Source organism: Bos indicus, unplaced genomic scaffold (genome assembly GCF_029378745.1).
Source record: "Bos indicus isolate NIAB-ARS_2022 breed Sahiwal x Tharparkar unplaced genomic scaffold, NIAB-ARS_B.indTharparkar_mat_pri_1.0 scaffold_62, whole genome shotgun sequence".
In the NCBI taxonomy this organism is placed as follows: Eukaryota; Metazoa; Chordata; class Mammalia; order Artiodactyla; family Bovidae; genus Bos; species Bos indicus.
Window position 1 is genome coordinate 134,031 of NW_027223725.1, and position 18,686 is coordinate 152,716.

Here is an 18,686-nt window from a genome sequence, read left to right on the forward strand (position 1 = left end):
GTGAACTAAAATTTAACTAGTAAAACACAAAATACACAGAGACAACACTAAAGAAAGTTTATACAAGTTTTTATAGCGTCTTCCCTGGTAGTCCAAGCTCCCAAGTCAGGGGGCTGGGTTCAGTCCCTTGTTAGAAAACTAGATCCCACACGCCACAGCTAAAGTTTGCCTGCTGCAACAGTCTCCCACATGGCTCCAAGATTCTGCAGGCTATGAACAAGACACAACTCAGCCAAACACATAAATATGTGTATTTTTTAAAAAGAACTTTATATACGTGGGGAGAGTACCAAAACAAGAAAAAAAATTTAACATTTTCCTGTATACAGACATATATTAAAATGAGACTATATACCTATAAGGAGTATTAAAGAAAAGCTAATATTCGGAAAACTAAGATCACGGCATCTGATCGTATCACTTCCTGGCAAATAGATGGGGAAACAGTGGAAACAGTGGCTGACTTTATTTTTTTGGGCTCCAAAATCACTGCAGATAGTGATTGCAGCCATGAAATTAAAAGATGCTTACTCCTTTGAAGGAAAGTTATGACCAACCTAGACAGCATATTAAAAAGCAGAGACATTACTTTGTCCACAAAGGTCCATCTAGTCAAGGCTATGGTTTTTCCAGTAGCCGTGTATGGATGTGAGAGATGGACGATAAAGAAAGCTGACCACAGAAGAAGTGATGCTTTTGAACTGTGGTGTTGGAGAAGACTCTTGAGAGTCCCTTGGACTGTAAGGAGATCCAACCAGTCCATCCTAAAGGAAATCAGTCCTGGGTGTTCATTGGAAGGACTGATGTTGAAGCTGAAACTCCAATGTTTTGGCCACCTGATGCGAAAAGCTGACTTGTTTGAAAAGACTCTGATGTTGGGAAAGATTGAAAGCAGGAGAAGAAGGGGACGACAGAGGATGAGATGGTTGGATGGCATCACCAACTCATTGAACATGAGTTTGGGTAAACTCCAGGTGTTGGTGATGGACAGGGAGGCCTGGCATGCTGTGGTTCATGGGGTTGCAAAGAGTCAGACACGACTGAGCAACTGAACTGAACTGATTCATGTCAATAAAATTGAGATGATTTTTAATGGGTTAAAATATATACATCTACTTGTGGATGATAGTCTTTGCATATTTAAATACACTAGGGTGCAAACATATACAACCATATAAGATAAATTAGAGCTCTTGGTTCTGAAACTTTGATTTTCTGAAAAACTGTATCATTTTGTTGAGCTGTATCTTAGAAATTCAACTAGGTGAAAACAGATTAGCACCAATATGATTGTTGCAAATATTTTGAAAAAAAATAAGTGAGTAAGAAGACTATGTCTGTGATATGAGCATGGAGTGTACTGGAAAAACCACACCTGGGCTTGAGTGATGAAAACCCCACTCCCAAAACCCAGTGTCTATCATCAACACAGTGAGTGTTCATTTTCCAAAGCAAAGAGAAACCAAGAAGATGCGGAGTTTCTCCATTAACTGTGAGGGTTTTCACACGTTCCTCACTCCATTTTTCCACAACCTTGTTTAAAGACAGAGGGGAAAAAATGAACTTCATAGCCTGATAACCTCAGAGAAATCACCAGAGCCAGTGGACATCATCTGTCATGGTGTAAATGGATCACACGGAAGATGCACAATCAGAGCCTGGGCATTTAGGAAAAATTAAGGAAATTATAAGTTGAACCTAACATAAAAAGATATCAGTTTTATGCAAAATTCAGTTTATATACACTTCCTCTGTTTTGTCACCTAACAATGTGTTTAACTAGTAAGTCTTAGCATTACAGAGGACAGTATCTCCTAGTTTTCTTTTTATTTCTGAGCAGTTTCTGAAAAATTCTGGATCACTGAGTTGATTTAATATATAAGGGCATTTTTTAACTCCTCAAGAGCTGAATCGTATCCACGTGTAAACTCATCATGGCATTTCCCCTACTTGCCTAAGATCCCAACACCGAACCACATCCCAGTGGGAATCTCGGATACCAGTGCCTCTCCGTGTTGATCGCTCACAAAGGGAATATATTCACCAGCTGAAAGTCACTAATTCACTTTGAGAATTCATCATGTTCTATAGAAAGCCAGGATACAGAAACCCAGAGAACAGGCTCTGGGACACAAGGGAGAGGTGGTCTAGAGAGCCGGTCTTCACGATAAGAAGAAAAGGAAAAAATAAGTTGATAACAAATACCCCAGGCAGAAAAATTAGAAGGAGAGAACTAAAGGTTTGCAGATTCTCAATCCAGGCAGTTCAGGAGGAAAAGCAGACACAGCCCCTGGCCCAGAACAGGACATGTACCTGAGAAGCTGCCATTTCCTCCTCTTCTTCCTCCTGCTGTGTCTTCTCTGAGGATGTTATGTAGCAAACACACCTCTGCATCTTGAGAAAGTACCTTCAAAGGCATCCGCACAGCTCTTTAACCTGCAACCACTTCACCTACAGACAGAAGGCCCTTGAAAAGCTGAAAAGACCCACCTCCCCTGTCCTGTCTCAGGAGAGATTCAGGAACAATCACTTCCTACCTGGAGACCAGCCTGTGGACTTATTTCTTGATTGTTCTTTCCCCACAGAGAGCTCCTAACCCTCTGCTCACACAGACCATGTGAGCTGACTGACTTCCCCGGTCCAAATCCAGTTAGACCAACCCTGCGGCCTCTCCTTGGACTGAAGCCCGGCCTCAGCTCTCACAGGTAGACCAGGAGCCACGTCCTTAACCCGGGCCTCCCCTTAGAGTCCCCTGGAGCTCTTCCTACGCACCACACTGATGCTCCCACAGGACCAAGAGACAACTCTGTGGGGAGGGCACCAGGAGGTCCTTGCCTAACACTGGTCACGTGACCCTGATGGGAAACAGATGGAAATCACTTGGCCAATGAATTTCAGTGAATGTGAACCCCTCGAGGTCAGGTCCCCACTGTAAGAAGTTATGAATTTGAAGGTCTGAGGTGAGGTCATTAAATACGTCTTTAGCAAGTTCTCTTTTCTGATGCTTCTTCCCCAAGACCCACACTCAGGAGCCCTGAGCTTGAGCCCTCTCACTCAGCACAGCTGAGACATCTCAGGAGGGGAGGGTTTAGGGTGGGGAATTTCTGAGGGAGGTCAGGCTAGAACCAGGCAGAGAAAGTTCCAGTACTTGGGGTTCAGGCCTTTCTAAGGGACCCTGGGTGAAGTGCTGTGGGCTCCCCAGGCTGAGCATGGATGGGTCCATTCAAACCAAGAGGAGCAGGATTCTGGTGAGCTCTGAGGGTGTCATTGAAGGGGGGGCCTGTGCAGTAGACCCTGGGGTTCAGCAGGACTGCTGGTCTCAAGGAAGGGGGTCACCTAGTGGACGTGCTCACAGGACTGGCTGGTGTGAGTTCAAGGACCTGCAGGCTGCTTGCTCCCCAGACAGACGCTGAGGCAGCAACAGCATGGAGCAGTCAGGGAAGCTCTCAACAGTACTCTGTATGATCCTTCTTATTAGAACCGTCACCATGTCCCTGCAGTTACAGAGAGGGGGAAAAGTACAATGGACAAATGGTGGGAAATATATGATCAAATTATATGAGGCTTAAGGGCAGTAACAGATGTCATCCCACTGTGCTACCTAATAGTTCACTGTCATGTATTCTTCCCTGCAACCTTAAGTAAGGTGGGAGAGGTTAATGTCCGTGGTAGGTAAACCATTCATCACACATCAACTGTATCACCAGAAACCATTCAGTTTTATTGATGAATATGTATGAATATCACACACACTATATGGAGAAGGAAATGGCACCCCACTCCAGTGTTCTTGCCTGGAGAATCCCAGGGACAGGGGAGCCCAGTGGGCTGCCGTCTATGGGGTTGCACAGAGTCAGACACGACAGAAGTGACTTAGTAGCAGCAGCAGTATGAAGGATGAAGATTATCTCAGTGGAGAGGAAGGTTAAAAATCATAATGAATCATCACGACGTCTGTCTTTCTCAACTCATGTATTCCCATTACTCCTAGAAAGCAGGGATCTGAAACTCTATTATAAGAAGCAGAAGAATCTAGAAGACATTCTAGAAATGCAGGAACTAAAACCCTGAGGAACCAAAACCAAAATCCCAGGCCGCTGAGCAACTAAGCCCGTGTGCCACAACCACTGGGCCTGTGGTCTAGAGCCCGAGAACCACAACTGAGCCCATGAGCCAGAACTACTGAAGGCCAGGCACCCTAGGTGCTGTGCTCTGCAGCCAGAGGAGCCACCGCAGTGAGAAGCCTGCTCACTGCAACTAGAGAAAAGCCCGCACAGCTATAAAGACTCAGCACAGCCAAAGATAAATAAATAAACAAAATTATATATTAAAAAAAATGTTGTTCGGACGTCCAGAGGAGTCAGGCCTCACAGACCAGTTGCCCTTCACCTTTCTCCTCATCTGGCCTGAACCGGAACACTCAACTTTCCAGACGGATAGCAAAGGAGTCTCCTGAGGATCTGCATTGCCTGCGATCCCTCTTCCCACCCTCAGCTCCTCCCTTCCTTGCGTCCCCAGCTCTGGCCCTTCCAGCCCCACCTGTGGTCAGAGTTTTCCCTCCATCACTGTCTGGATGCTCCTGGCAAGTCTCTTCCCCTTCTACTCTTCCCTAGTCTGGAAAACAGAGAGACTCCCTGAGCCTGTCTCACACTATCATTGCTGGAAAAGGCATACAATGAATACCTGAGGTTTACTGTGTTCCTGCCTCAATTCAGGACCACGTACCACCCATTCAATGAACATTTTTAGATTTTCCTCTTCCCCATCCCAGTGGACGTGGACTGGGCATTCATCTTAAGCAAAGACTGCTATGCTGATTTCTGAGTGAGAACACCATGAAACTGCCTCACTCTCCGTAGAACAGGTCGGACACGTGGTCCATCCAATGAGATTGTGGGTTGATAAAGGATAGTCACGCTCTTCAAGGTCTCCAATAATGAGGAATCAGTCCTTAGCATTTCCACGTACTTTGCCATTGGAATTGTTTGGGGTTACTGGAGGAAAGGGGTCATTTCCCCCTGAAGAGTTGCCCTTGATCTTGGACTTTCCATCTGGGTTACTTGGGGGGAATGAAGAATTTGCCTGTCTCTCCTCCACCGCTGACCTCCAGATGATTCATTCTCACCACCTGGGGAGACAGGCCATGGAGAGTGATCGACAGATGCTGAAACACTGACTAATCTTGGAACTCCAGTGTGCTAGCTCTATTCAGATGGCTCCTGTGCTCGAAGCTCTTCAGACCCCCCTGATGAGCTCCTGTCCTTGCCCACACCCCCCTTACCTCCCCAGCCCGGCCAGAATCTGGCCCGCAGATGCTTAACCCACATTGACTCCTTGGTGCCCTACACCCTCGTGTGGCTGCTGCGTTGTGTCTGATTCTTTGCCATCCTTTGGACTGTAGCCCACCAGGCTCCACTGTCCCTGGGATTCTCCAGGCAAGAATGCTGGAGTGGTTGTAATTTCCTCCTCCGAGGGATCTTCCTGGCCCAGGGAAGGTACCCAAATCTCCTGCCTTCCAGGTGGATTCTGTACTGCTGAGCCATCAGGGAAGCCCACCCTACACCCTTAAGTCCTGTTTTTTCACATCACGGCAGCCCGAGCCACCCCCTGCTCTGGAGCCTCCAGCTTTTCATCTTGTAACTCTCCTCTGTCCACATTCAAATCCTTCTTCAATTTCACCGCTGAGTTCAACGCAGCTTCCTCCACGCAGCCTTTCCTGATTGCCCTACCCAATCAGAAGTGGGTAATCTCTCCCTTCCCAGAATTATCAAGTGATTTCCTTTTTAATTTATTTATTTGGCTACGTTGTGTCTCAGTTGCAGAAGGCGGGCTACAGGACATGGAGTTGCTCGGCAGCAGGTGGGATCTCAGTTCCCCGACCAGGGATGGAATCTGTGTTGCCTACACTGGGACGCGGAGTCTTAACCACTGGACCACCAGGGAAGGCCCTATCAAGTGATGTTATTTGTTCTTTTCTGGAGAAGTGATTTTTTCCTCATGACAGAGTGATTTGTTTTTGTGTAGATGCCAGATAGTAACCTACCCTGCTCTTCATTACTCAACAAATTCAACCTGTTTAGGGATGCAATATTGCCCGCTCAAGCACTACTTTGGCCTCCTTTGCAGTTAAGAGGGGACCGTGTGACATTGCTTTAGTGGAAGTGAGCTGGGGATTCTTGGGGAAGTTTTTGCTTTCCTGATACTGTCCTTTCCTCTTTCCCGTCACTTCCTTCCTCTTCTTCCTAGAATATGGATGTGATACTGGAGGTGGAGCAGCAATTTGGCAACCATGAGGTAACCATAAGGGAGAAAGCCACTCATGGTGATTGTTCACTTAAGGATGCTTTAGCAGAACAATTCAAGAAGCCTAGTTCCCTGACGGCCTTGGAGAGCTGCTATGCCAACCCTGCACAGCCTAGCTGTGCACATCTTTTTTCTTTTAATTGATGTATAGCTGATTTAATGTTAGTTTCTGCTATACAGCAAAGAGATTCATTTATACATGTATATATGTATATATATTCTCTTTCATATTCTTTTCCTTTATGGTTTATCACAAGATACTGAAAATAGTTCCCCGTGCTACACAGTAGGGCCTTGTTGTTTATCCATTCTGTATTGTAATAGTTTGCATCTGCGAATCCCCAAACTCCCAATCCATCCCTCCCCCACCCAGCTCCCCCTTGACATCCAAACATCAAGCAGACCTCTGTGCCCTGTGCAGAGCTTAGAAATGAACTTGTTTGATAGTCACTGATAAAATGATCACATCAATTTCACCTTTCTTGAAACTATTCCCCCCACACACACTTGTTTTTTTTGAAAAGCACCAACTTCAGAGCAGGAGCCCAGGGTTTGAGTGCCGATTATGGCGGCTATGACACTGATTCATGGGAAACCACAGACAACTGCTTTTCCTCTCTGGGCCATTTCTGCAATAATTCTGCAATAATTCCTGGGAAAGAGGCAGAATGAAGAAATACGTCCGGGCATGACCTTCCTTATTAGCATTTTAATCAAGCATTACCAAAGACATCATGGGTATTTCAGGTTCCAAGGTTATTTTATGTCCTCAGACATTGGGTTGGTCTCAATTGATTTCTGGTAAAATATTCCAGCAGCCGCCACTTTGTGGAGCTCATTGGCTTTTGCCATAAACTCCGGTCTGCATAAGGATTCTGAGACTTCTTTCTAGTAATTTTATAGACAGGGGCTAGCAACAGTCCCTGATGCAGAATATGTGTGTGTCCCTCAAAATCCAAATAGGCCAATCAGACACTGGGCTTCTAACTTCTTTTTTCCACCAGACATCCTGTGCTTTTCAAATTAACAACCTGTGTGGGTTTGGGCAGTTTTATTGGTTCCCATTTATTATATCCAATCAATTTTGGTTGAAGGGAGGATTTATATGTCTCCTGTTTAATAATACTAGAAAGGGGAAATGTTCCCCAGTCATACAAGGTATCTATTTATTAATACATTGAGGTAAAGGAGGAGATTCAATGACTTTCCATGAAATCTATTTAAACATTCCAATCTTCCTCTAAACTCCCACAGTAATCCCATCAATTCTTAAATTTCCATAGCTTCCCCATTCAACTGTAACTCCTATTAGGACTGACTAGCGTCCGTTCCCATCACTTCATGGCAAATAGGAGGAGAAAAAGTGGAGGCAGTGACAGATTTTATTTTCTTGGGCTCCAAAATCTTTGCAGATGGTGACTGCAGTCATGAAATTAAAAGATGCTTGCTTCTTGGAAGGAAAGTTATGACAAACCTAGACAGCGTATCAAAAAGGCAGAGACATCACTTTGCTGACAAAAGTCTGTATAGTCAAAGCCATGGTTTTTCCAGTAGTCATGTACAGATGGGAGAGTTGGACCATAAAGAAGGCAGAGCACCAAAGAATTGATGCTTTCAAATTGTGGTGCTGGAGAGGACTCTTGAGAGTCCCGTGGACAGCAAAGAGTTCAAACTAGTCAAGGCTAAAGGAAATCAACCCTGAATATTCATTGGAAGGACTGATACTGAAGCTGAAGGTCCAATGCTTTGGCCACGTGATGCAAAGAGCTGACTTATTGGAAAAGACCCTGATGCTGCGAAAGACTGAAGGCAAAAGGAGAAAGGGGATGACAGGATGAGATGGTTAGATAGCATCATTGACTCAGTGGTCATGAATTTGAGCAAACTCTGAGAGATAGTGAAAGACAGGGGAGCCTGGCATGCTGCAGTTCATGGGGTTCACAAAGAGTCAGACATGACTGAGTGACTGAACAACAAGTTTTAGAATCACAGAGCGTGAGGCTCCCGTGTTAAGGAGTCTCAGAAACATGTCTCCATTTTATTGCTAATGTGCATATGGCTTTGAGTGCCCCACTGGAAGTGGGGCCAAGGAACTCAGGCCCTTTAATGAATCTTTATCTTGATTAGGTTATGGGACCATCACCTCAGGTGATTTGCAGTCAGATTTCTCATTGTCCTATCTGACTTGTGGCTTTTTAAATTCCCCCAAACAAGGGTAGATAGAGCAGACTTGACTGAGGTCCTTCAATGCTGGGGGACGATCCAGGGTTCCCACGGGTCCACCCAGTCTCCCAGCGTGCTGCACTGAGACCTTTGTTTTGACCCCATCAATGTCCCCTTTATCCCAATTCTTTTTTAAAATTAATCTATTAATTTTTGGCTGGGCTGGGTCTTTGTTGCTGCATGTGGGCTTGCTCTATTTGCAGCACGTGGGTTTCTCATTGCAGTGGCTTCTCGGTTGTGGAACACAGGCTCTAGGTGCATGAGCTTCAGTAGTTACAGCGCACAGGCTGAGTTGCCCCTCTGACATGTGGAATCTTCTTGGACCAGGGATGGAATCCATGTCCTCTGAACTGTCAGGAGGATTCTTAACCATTGGACCACCAGGGAAGTTCCTATTTATCCCATTTCTTAAGGACTGTTTAAAGATTTCCACCCTGTCAGACTTGGACTCTCCCCTTCGTCTTTCTTCATTTTCTGGTGACTCACTTTAATGTTTTGTGCTCCCTGTGGTTTCACCATAACGCTTCCCTTTAGTAGCAGCAGCCCCGAGGCTAACAGCTTTATCTTGGGCTGGACAGAACCCAAACTTGGCTGTCAGGATCCAGCCCAGCCTTTTCCTCTTCTTTCATGTTAGCTATTACAGATAAAAATAACCCAGGATCATGCATTTAGCTTGTTCTTGTTATGTTGCATTTTCTTATGCATCCAGTGAGTCAACTTCTTGGATGTTGTATCCATCATTTAAAAAAAAAAAAGGTAACCCTTAACCTCCTGTAACTAATTACAGAACAGTTGTATTTCAGGAACCCTTGAGTAACCCTGGGGCCACCCAGGAATCAGAGTCATCATCTCATGTCCTCATCCTTCCTTTTCCCAAATGATGTGCTTCAGTGGGTCCTGTTTGCTCTAGTGGATTTCATTTCTATGCCAGCAGCAAAGCTAGGGAACGGTCTGCAAGATGCCTCATTCCTGACAGTGACTGCAGATTGCAGGGGTCCCTAAAAGCCCCTCGTTTTTGACATCTATTGAAAGTTTGGGGGCCCTCAAGACTACCCTCAGATTTGATAATTCACTGGAAGTACTCCCAGAATTCACAGAAGGACTTCCCTGGTGGTCCAGTGGTTAAGACTCAGCACTTCTGATGCAGGGGTCATGAGTTCAATCTCTTGTCAGGGAACCAAGATCCCATATGCTGCAGGGTTCAGCCAAAAATAGGAAACAAAAAGAATCCACTTCCAGAATTCACTGAAAGCTGTTTTAGGTTACTATTTTTTGCAACTAAGGACACAGATTAGAATCTGCCAAGAGAAGGAGCACAGAGGGCAGAGTCTGGGAAAGTTCCAGCCAGACAGCTTCCTGCTCTCCTCTCCCCGAGCAGTCAGAGACAGAGCAACTTAACTGTTCTGGAGTTAATGCCTGACAACAGGCCCAGAAGACTGACAACCAGAGAAGCTCACCCAAACCCTGTGACCAGAGTTTTTATTGGACCTTCATCATGAGGGCATCTGCCCTTGTGGCAGATTTTACTCTCCTGCTCCTTCAGAAGGTGAACTGATACCACAGGATCCAAAAACCCCACTGGAAATCACATTGTTAAACTGTCTTGTACGGCCAGCTCCTGCCCTTAATCACAGCTGAAGACTCTTCACTGTGACGCCAGGACCTCAGGCAAACAGAGACTCTCCATCAGGCAGGACTTCCCAGGGTTTAGAGATTATACCTCCTGGAATCCAAGGGCAAAGGCCAGACCTCTCTTTGGGCTCCATTAACTTCCTTACTACATAGAATGATGTGTGCTAAATTCAAGGTAGCAGTTATTGCTAGATTTTAGTGGGAGATATGGTTGGGGAAGGGGTACAAAGGGTGAGTGTTTTAAATTTTAAGCTGGATGGTAGGTGCATGCTCTTTTATATACCATTTTTATACAGTTCTGTAAAGAATCTGCCAGCAATATGGGAGAACCGGGTTCGATCCCTGGGTCAGGAAGATCCCCTGGAGAAGAATGGCAACCCACTCCAGTATTCTTGCCTGGAGAATTCCATAGACATAGGAGAAATGAAAAATTAATCATTTTATTTATGTAAAAGTTTTATTTATTTATTTTTGTTTTGGCTGCACCTCGTGGCCTGTGGAATCTTAGTTCCCCGACCAGGGATCCAACTGGCATCTCCTGCATTGCAGGCTGAGCCACTTGGGAAGCAAAGATGGATTAGTAAGTGGAAAAAAAGAAAGAATCACCTAATTAGGCCATAATGAGATTTTTTAAACCTTTAACTTAAACTAGTATTTATTGTTTACTATGTATCTGTCAATTTCACATACACATAGTCTCATTTACATCCCCGTCAACAACCTGAGAGCCTGAATATACAGAAACAATAGCCAGACTACGTATGACCCTCAAGTCTCAGCCGTATGACATATATGACTCTGGTCCTCAATTACCAGCAACTAGTCCAAGAAACCAAACCACTACTGTAGTGACAGTTAGCCTAGAACAGTCAGAGTTTGGCCTGTAAGTATCAGGTTCCTTATTATTTACCCCTGTTTCCTGCTCAGAACCAACAAGGAAAACCAAATATGCTTTCCAATCCAACCACAGAAGGTGCTAACCCTCCATCTTTCTCATGATTAAAATCATCTCCCAACACTGCTGACACTCCTTCACTTTTTTCCACTCTAAAGGACTCTCACTGCCCTGCCCGCCTTTGTAGTCTTTGCCGAATGCAAATGGTGGTGGCTGGCTCTCTCACTACAGCAAGCTCTGAATCAACAGCCTGTTTGTTCTCATTTGGGTGGTTTTCATTTATTTCCACAAGCCCTATGGAATTAAGTGTTATGATTTCCTCTTCACAGAGGAGAAAATGGAAACTCAGACAAATAAGTGATTTTCCCAGAGTCACTGAGCAGATACAGTTAGAGATGAACTTAAAACTCGTTTCTCTTTTTCCACACCAACTTTCAAGAGTGTAGAGATTATAAGCTCCCCCAAATTCTCTGGCCAACTGGCACTATGGGTGCTGTACAAATTACTATTAAATGTTTAAACAGCATTGCCCTATTCTCAGGGCTTCCCAGGTGCTCAGAGGTAAAGAATCCTTCTGCCAATGCAGGAGACGTGGATTTGATCCCTGCATCGGGAAGCTCCACTGGAGAAGGAAATGGCAAGCCACTCCAGTATTCTTGCCCAGAGAATCCCATGGACAGAGGAGCCTGGTGGGCTACAGTACACGGGGTTGAAAAGAGTTGGACAAGACTGAGAACACACGCAGCAACACAGCCCTCATGTCATAAAAAGGAAAAAGTCAATCACCTAAATTTAGGAAATATGTCTCTAAATCAAATAAAATCATGTTCAGGAAGAAATCAAGAATCAAGACCTCAGAGTCCACTTTGACTACTCTTTTATATGTCAGAAAATCCTGTTGGTGTTGTTTTCCAAAATATATTCAAAGTCTGGCCACTTCTAATCAGCTGCACTGCTCCCACTCTGGCCCAAACCACCATCCTCTCATCCAGATGGCTGCGATGATCTTCTCATTGGCTTGGCTGCTTCATCTTTTGTCCCGTACATGCTACTCCCGCATGGCAGCTGGAGGGATTCCATCAACACCTCAGTATCATCCTGCCCCCTTCTCTTCTCCAAACTCTCCAAACAGTTCTCATCTCACTCAAGAGTAAAAGGCAAAGTTCTGCATAACATGGTCCATTCCCTCCATTCCCTTTCCTTGTCTGATCCCATCCCCTACCACTCTACAGAAACTCTACATCGAAGAGCAGTCTTCCCCTTCTCAGGAACCTTTCTCGAGAAACACATGCCGTTTTTGTTTTTGGCCATGACACACAGCCAGCATGTGGGATCTTAGTTCCCCCAGGAGGGATCAAACCCAGGCCCCCTACATCGGCAGCACAGAGTCCTAACCACTGGACCACCAGAGAAGTCCCAAGGAGCACATGCCTTGGTGATGGCACTCTTCATTCATTCTTTCAGTCAACCAACATGTTTGAGCATCTCCTTTATGCCAGGGACTATTTTAGGGCTTTAGCAGTAAGCGAGAATGACACAATCCCTGTCCTCAAAAACCAAGCTGATGGTGAGCATAACTTGATAACTGTAAATACAATGAAGGAAAAGAACCCAGGACAACACGATAGGAATTATGGGATGGGGGACATTGGGGAAACAGTTTAGATAGGGTGGTCAATGAAGGCTTCTTGGAGGAAGTGACATTTGAGCAGAAACCTAGAGGAAGGAAAGCCAGGCCATGCTGGGGGAAGGAAAATTGCAGGTTGAGGGAACAGCAACTGCAAAGCTGAGGAGTTTAGCATGGTTACGAGAGAAAAAAAGCGAGCTGCTGAAGTGCAGTGAGGGGTGCGGGAGACTGGCATGAGACAAGGTCAGATACCAGGTGGGCTCACCTCCTAAAAGGCACAAGGAGGAATATGAATGCAATTCCATTGGAGTGTATTAAGAGGTGTGACTGTAAACCGATTAATTTGGTTTTGAGTTCCCTCTGGCTGCTGTGTGGAAAATGGACCACATCAGGGGCTCGAGCGAAAGCACAGAGACCAGTGGGAGACCATGCAGCCAGTCAGAAAGTGTGATGATGGCTTAGCCCAGGGTGGCAGCTCTGGAGATCCTTACTGTACTGAGGATAGATTCTGGGCTGAAATGATAGTATTTTCTCTTCTTCACACCCTACAGCCATTCCCTTTTTGCACTGCCATTTTTATTCCCTTTTCCTTTCTCCAATTTAAAACTGCATTTGGGTGTTGGGATGAGCCCTGTCTGGGTCCTGGCCGAGGCTTGCCCAGTAAATCACTAAAGAACCTTGGTCAACTATTTTACCCTCTCTGTTTTTTTTTTTTTTTTTAATCTATATTTATCTATTTGACTCCATGGCATCTTAGTTGTGGCTCATGGGATCTAGTTCCCTGACCAGGGATCGAACAGAGCCTCCCTCCATTGGAAGCACAGAGTCTTAGCCACTGGAACACAAGGGAAGTCCCTCCTTTTATTTCTTCATCTATAATATGAGTGAGCTTGACTGTTTGAGATGTAATGATCAGCCAAGCTCTAAAATTCTGATTTCCTCTTGCTCCTCTCTGCCAGCCTTTTAGAGGTGAGTTGAGTGACTCTTCATGCACCCTCTTTTCCCCTTTCCTTCTATTTCCCTTCATCCATCACCTCTCCTCTCAATTTCACCTTTGTCTCTGGTTCCAAGGGCCCCAAACGGTTCTTTGACCTCAGCACACCTCTGTCTGTATATTTCCAAAGCAGAGTGCAAGAGATGCAGTGACCTTTCCAGACTTGGTAAGGGCGGGACTGACTTTTGGATGACTGACCTATTTAGGAGCCTGGAAAACGAATTTTCAAGAGAAATCAAGGACTAACAGTGAAACCGATTAGCTGGTTTACACGCAAGATAACTGTGTGACTAATGACTGAGTGCCTGGTAGGGGGATTAGCTTATTAGGAAGCTGATTTACAAGGAGCCTAATTGGACTGATTAACAGGGCAGGCTGTGAAGGGGGTGGATTATCCGATTAAATGATTTATGAGAGGACTCACTGCAGACTCATCAGGGCACTAGCCTGATCCGCCGTTGACATAGAGACTGACGGTCTTATTGGCAGATTGGTGATCCCCTGGCTGCTCTTCAGGCTGACCGGGTGACCCACTTGGTGGCAGGCTGACGAATACAGAGACAGGCTCCGGTGAACTGACTGGCTAGCTGGTGAGCTGGCTTTCAGGAAGCCTCCCAACCTGATCCAGAATTGGCCCCGGGGGCCTCTCAGGCCGGACAGCCACCTTGGGAGGCCTCACCCACCTCCGGCCGCCTAACTGTCCAAGGGTCACAGTGACTGACAGAGATGCCCTACTCTCATGGAAGCCCAGTTCGGCCAGTGCCAGCGCAGGTTCTCCACTCAACAACTGACAGAAGAGCCAGCAGGCGGAGTGCAGCCCCGTGAGGCCTCGTGAGGCCCCACGACGACCCATGTGTCTACAAAAAGAAGGCTGTGTGGGAACCACCCTAGATCCTGGCTGCGTGCCTCCTGAGTGTGTGACATAAGCATATATCCGGCAGCCAATCAGCGACTGCATGGGCCCGCCTCCCAGCCAATCAGTGACTGAGTGGTTTAGTTTGGCTCCTGAGAGGGAGGGGTGATGCTTAGAAAGTGAGGATTATTAGCGATGTACCCTTGTTATGGCAACCCATTCCAGAACTCTTGCCTGGAAAAATCCCATGGACAGAGTGCCGGTGCCAGCCGGCAAAGTCGATCAGGTCCCGAGAACGTGCACGGCGGGGCTAAGAAAGAAACTAAAGCAAGAGACTACAACAAAGATGGGGTCGAGAGGTTCAGACACGGCTCCACGAAGGGACGCAGTCTGACACCAACTTTATTCAGCATCTTATATTTATACAGAAAAGCGTGAGAAAGACAAGACAGTTGACATTTTTTCTTGGTTGGCCTATACATCTTACAAACAGTCACAAGAAATCTTGAGAGCATGGGAATGGCTCCCTGTTATTATTTCTTACACCAGATAACATTTCCCTGTGCGTGAGAAGTTTGCACAGAACTCCAGGTGCCTGCAGTAAATAAGCGCCTAATCTCTGAGGTGGTGGGACAGAGAGCTATGTTTGCAAGCAAACCCTCAAGAACTGAGGCAGCTCCCAGAGCTGTGTCCTTCGGACAAAGGACCCCGTTCTCACGGGTAGCTCCCCGCATCTCCCCCTTTCTTTTTATATAGGCGCATGCTTATGTTCCTTTAACCGCAGACCATTTCCATAGATGGAAGCCTTTATCATCCATAGATCATCAATCAGTCTTTTAATTAAACAAGGTGCAAGAAATAAAACAGTTAAAATTATTAAGAATAGTCCTCCTATGGCTGCTCCCAAGTACCAAATACTATTGACAGTAGGTACATGTCGAAAAAGTTCTTTAACAAAAGACTCAGCTCTTTTTGCAACATCCAAATCAGGTCTGGGTGCATTTTCAATGTTCATTATTTCCTGATGTAGATGCAGCAAATCTAAGGAAATATTTTCATTATGCCAAATACCTTCTAAATGAGCTTTCACCTTATCCCAAGCAGTTATACTACCATTATATTTTTTGGGAGTAACACAGATCCATCGAAAATCAGCATGACATTGTACTCGTAATCTCAACTTTATACTTTGAACCTCTTTACCTACAAATTTTACAACATCATAAAGGGCATTCAATCAATCCTCTAGCTTTTTGTCAATATCTTCTTGAGTCCCCAGGGCAACGGATGCATTTTGGGCCAGATTATTAACAAAAGTTGCAGTTTGCACTGATTGTGCCAAGGACAGGGCTGCAGTAATCGAGGAAGCAATAAGAGTTACCAAAGCTACAAATCCCAGAATTATTAACCCTATTCCCCTGTGATAACGCATTAAAGCACCCTCTACTTCTCTCCAAAGTTCAAGTCCCCTTTCATCATACCAAGACCCATTAACCTTTACAGGAACCATAACAAAAGCAGGGTGTCTTAAGACTAGAACCCTAGTTTGATTAGTAATTCCCCTAACACAGTTAGTCAAAGTACAATTGTTACAAGTTACATTATAATTACGTAACCAGGTTGTATTTTTACAGATCCTACTAGTAAAGCATAAGGGTGAGGCACACATGCACGAGGGTATCTCATGGTGAGATTCCACAAATAACCGTGTCTCACTTTTGATCCCACCTGAAGGTAGGAACCCTCACATCCAAGGGCGGCAGCTAGTTTCCAGATTTCTGTTTGGAAACACTTTAGAGCCACCCAAGATCCAAATACGGGATGCAAAGTTCCTATTATCTTGAGCTCCAGGGTTTCGGGCCGAGTCTGGAGACCAGTCCCACAATGACTCATTTGTCCCAAATATGTTATAAACCGTAGCAGTTCCATCTCGACACAGTTTCCATGGTGCAGCAGTGACCCTTCCCCTTGTTCCAAAGTCGCAGAAAGGGATATCTAAAGGACCAGTTCCATTACGACATTGAGGAATTCCAGATTCTTCCGTTACTCCAGGAATATACAGGCTCCAACCATTGTCATAATCAGCATATCCGGACTCCCTAACAAAAAGACATCCTGTTGAATTAAAATATCTAGACAGACAAATAGGTAAGCGATCAAACACTCCATGGTAAGAGAAATTAACTTGATTAGGAATAATATGTTTATCTGAAAAACCACCCAAAGCCACAGTATCATTAGTGTATATGGGAATAGACCGACCCTCCCAGCCCACCGGGTCGGGAAAATAAGCCCAGTAAGCACTTGAATGTTCTTCAGAGTGTGCAGTGTTAATCTGATTTAAGATAATTAATAAGGTTATCAGGAAGCTTAAAGGCGATATCGGATCGCCCTGCACAGCAACACGATTCTGTGCCTCTCGCATCAATGCCTGAAGTTGTTGCAGAGATGGTAATTCATCATGCTCTTGAATCGTCAATCTCCTCATCTGGTTTGCTAGAGATCGTCTCCGCCGTGCGTACCAACCTTTCCGGCAGCCAGCGCGGCGCTTCGGCATCCTGTGGGAAAACACAAACATGCCCTCGTCCCCAGATGAGTACTGGATCTGGTCCGTACCATTTTCCCACAAGGGGGTATTTCCAAAAGACTTTAGGTCTTATTGTATGTGCATCAAAGTTCCAAAATCGCTGTGCTGCTGAACGGCCACTTATACCCAATTGTAAAAAATTTAGAACAAATAAAGCATGGTTTAGAGAGTTGGAGGGGGTATTGGGATACAATTCCCCCTTCTTTCGTTTTTGCAATTGATGTTTGAGAGTTTGATGTGCCCGTTCAATGATTCCTTGACCTTGAGGATTATAAGGGATACCTGTTTTATGTGAGATAGACAATTGCGTACAAAATAGTTGAAAACTTTTTCCAGTGTATCCTGGACCATTGTCTGTTTTTATGGTTTTAGGGGTTCCCATAACAGCAAAACATTTAATGCAATGAGCTATACAATGTTTGCTAGCTTCTCCAGATTGTAGAGAGGCATGAAAAAGCCGGAGAAAGGTGTCAATAGTAACATGAACAAATTTTTGTTTACCAATTCAGGAATATGGGTAACATCCATTTGCCATATATCGTTTGGCAACAATCTTCGAGGATTAACTCCATAATGGGGGACGCTAAAAAATTGAGGACATGTTTGACACTGCTTAACAATCTGGCAGCTTCTCGAGTAATGCCAAATTGAAGTCTTAAGCTATTGCTGTTTTGATGGTGTAAGCTGTGAGAAGTTTTTGCCATTTGTTCCAATGAAGGAAATATCATACGTGTAGCTTCGTCAGCCAAAGCATTGCCTCGTGCTAAAGGTCCAGGAAGCCCAGAGTGAGCACGAATATGACCAAAATAGCATTTATTAACTCTGGAACAAATTAAATGTTGTATATCACGAAAAAGAGTTTGGATAGTAGAATTCAGGGTACCAGTAAATGGAACAGTCTCAATAGTGTTTAAGGCTCTTATGATATATTGACTGTCAGAATATAAATTAAATGGAGCAGAAATTTGTAATAGAGCCTGAAAAACGGCAAATAGTTCTACTTCTTGAGCAGACTTATAATTAGTATGCCAGGTGGTAGTATTGTCCTGTATAATCAAACTAGCCATTCCATTTGAAGAGCCATCAGTAAATACAGTTAGGGCGTCAGCAAGGGGCTGAGAAACAATGATTTTGGGGAAGAGAAATTGGTGATAGTGAGCAAATTGCAAAATTTTATCTGAGGGATAATGATTATCAAGCCGTCCACTAAAACCAGCTAAGGCAATAACCCAATTGTCGCTAAACTGAAACAGCCAGTCCTGCTGAATTTTAGAAAATGGAACACATATAAAATGTGGGTCTCTTCCTAGATATACAGTGGATTCTGACCACCCAAGAGCTATTAGGGCAGCAACCAAATCATAATAGGGGGTTAATACCCAAGAGGGAGAAGCAGGCAAATGAAGCCATCTTAAAGGCAATCCTTGAATAAGACTGCTGTAGGAGCATGTTTAGTAGGAAGAATATATAAACCCCATTCTTGAGTATAGTCGCAATAAGTAGCTTGTTGTTTAGACAGGGCCTGTTCAACTGTATCTAAGGCTTGCCTTCCCTCCAGAGTCAGAGTTCGGG